Source organism: Oxyura jamaicensis, unplaced genomic scaffold, assembly GCF_011077185.1.
Source record: "Oxyura jamaicensis isolate SHBP4307 breed ruddy duck unplaced genomic scaffold, BPBGC_Ojam_1.0 oxyUn_random_OJ71068, whole genome shotgun sequence".
In the NCBI taxonomy this organism is placed as follows: Eukaryota; Metazoa; Chordata; class Aves; order Anseriformes; family Anatidae; genus Oxyura; species Oxyura jamaicensis.
Genome location: NW_023310344.1, coordinates 8,659 through 10,811, shown reverse-complemented (window position 1 = coordinate 10,811; position 2,153 = coordinate 8,659). Strand labels below are relative to the sequence as shown.

Genomic DNA, 2,153 nt, shown 5'->3' with positions numbered 1-2,153 from the left:
AACATAAAACAAAAACTATTATAGCTGGAAATGTCTCAATAGGATAGAAAGCTAGCAATTTATATTAGTTTCTTCAGCATCTTATTCTATTCCTAGACCCACCAGCCATAGGGAATGGATGACAGTAGGAAATGAAGATCAAATAACCATACCCAAATCTGTAATTGTATTATCTAAAAGAACATACGTTTACTGGTTTGAATGTTCAATACAGGAGGAGCTGGTCCCCACAAAACCAGGACAGCTGACCCAAACTGGCCAAAGGGATATTCCTTACCATATGATGTCTTGCTCAAGAATAAAACAGTGGGGACTTGGCTGGGAAGACTACTGTTGCTTGGGGACTGTCTGGGCATCACTTGGCAGGTGATGAGCAATTACATTGTGCATTACTTGTTTTATTCTTTTTCTTTTTCTTATTCTTGTTTTCTCCCTTTTCTCATTAAACTGCCCTTATCTCAACTCTCAAGTTCTTGCACTTTTACTTTTTTCCAGTTCTCTCCCCCATTCCACTGTGGGGGAGTGAGCGAATGCCTGTGTGGTGCTTAGCTGCCTGCCGGGTTAAACCACAACACTATGATAATATATATATATAATACATTTGTATGATATACATATATATAAAATGATACTTTTGTCCTGAGATCTCCCTTAATATATATATATTGAGGCTAAGAATAAGATATACTAGGTATTCACAACAGTTTCTTTTGAGTTTCTTTCCCCCTTCCTTGTGTAGTCAGACTTATTCCCTCTTTATACATGTGACACTGAGAACTTCTGAAATCTACTCAACATTAAACCAAATCACACAGTAGTAAAACAGATGGTAAACAGTAACGACATTCCTAACTCCTGTGTCTGCTTTCCCATCTCTGCTTCTCCTCTGTTGGCTGCAGCCTCCCTGCTTGCTGTCGGGGTTTGGGTTTTCGAAGCCACAGGTGTCCCGAGGTGGCCAGGTACGGGCCCTGCTTCCTCCTTCGCGTGTTGTGGCTGCTGGAACTTTCTGTTTTCGATTCGGGGGGCTGAGGAAGAAGCACCTTGTTTAATCTCCACCTGGCATTGAGGAGTCCGTGGTTTGTCGCCTCCAGGCTCCTGACAGTGTGGGACGCACCCGGGAAAGGCTGAGGGTGACGCTGGCGGGCCCGAGGAAACCCAGGCGGTCGTAGGCGTGCCTCTGATGCTGTGCTGTGGAAATATATATGTGTAGGAATATCTATATTCTGCCTAAACAAGTATGCAGGAGTTGTGTAGGATGTCAGAAGGTAAATGGGATAATTATCTGCAGTCAGTCCAAAGCAGGGTGAGAACCAGGACTTCAACCCTTCCAAAGTGTGCAGGTAGATTTTACAGAACTCCCTAGAGTAGGTAGATTTAAATACTTATTAGTCTTGGTCGATAACTTGTCAGGCTGGGTGGAAACTTTCCCATCAGTATCTGCTGCTGCGAACGTGGTAGCTAAGGTAATTCTAGAATAGATAATTCCCAAGTATGAGACGGGCCCTTCTTCCTCCCTCGCGTGTTGTGGCTGCTGGAGCTTTCTATTTGTTTTCGATTCGGGGGGCTGAGGAAGAAGCACCTTGTTTTGACGGTTCGGGACGCACCCGGGAAAGGCTGACAGCGACGCTGGCGGGTTCGAGGCGGCCCTGGCGGTCGGAGGCGTGCCTGGCACTAGGACCCAGGAGGTCGCGAGGCGGCTGTTAGGGCCAGATTGCAAATTCGCGCTGTCTCTGTCGGCTCGGTCTGGCGCTCAGTAGGCGGCAGCAGGAACAGGTCGGTTCCGGCTGGTCATGGGGCCGGGCTCTGGGCTGGAGGTGGAGAGGTTCGCGGCCCAAAATGGGGCGAGAGTGGGCCGGGTCTGGCCACTCGCTTCATCCCGTCTTCCCCCACGGCTTGGGGTCTGCTGCGTTGCTAACCGCGTCTTTCTGTTTTCTGGTGTTTTCCAGCAAGCAAAGATGGAGTACGAGTGGAAGCCTGACGAGCAGGGACTCCAGCAGATCCTGCAGCTACTCAGGGAGTCCCAATCCCCGGACACTACCACACAGAGAGCTGTGCAACATGTATCCTTGGCCGAGGCCTGCACGGGACAGGCAGGGCAGAGTGGGGCCCGGGCGGGCGCTGGGGAGCCGGGTGGGGGGAGTGTGGCCTGCGCG

At 49.6% G+C, this 2,153-nt stretch overlaps 1 long non-coding RNA gene across 1 annotated transcript in view; it reads right to left on the bottom strand.

Moving 5' to 3' along the window:
- LOC118159569 overlaps positions 1 to 1,664 on the bottom strand; it is a 1,823-nt gene extending 159 nt beyond the window's left edge. Inside the window, exons 1-2 of the long non-coding RNA XR_004747167.1 lie at positions 1,499 to 1,664; positions 1 to 968 (exon numbers count right to left, since the gene is read on the bottom strand). The exon at positions 1 to 968 is cut by the window's left edge and continues 159 nt beyond it. This is a non-coding gene — a long non-coding RNA (uncharacterized LOC118159569). The remainder of the gene's footprint in view (positions 969 to 1,498) is intronic.
- Between the last annotated feature and the right edge of the window lie 489 nt (positions 1,665 to 2,153).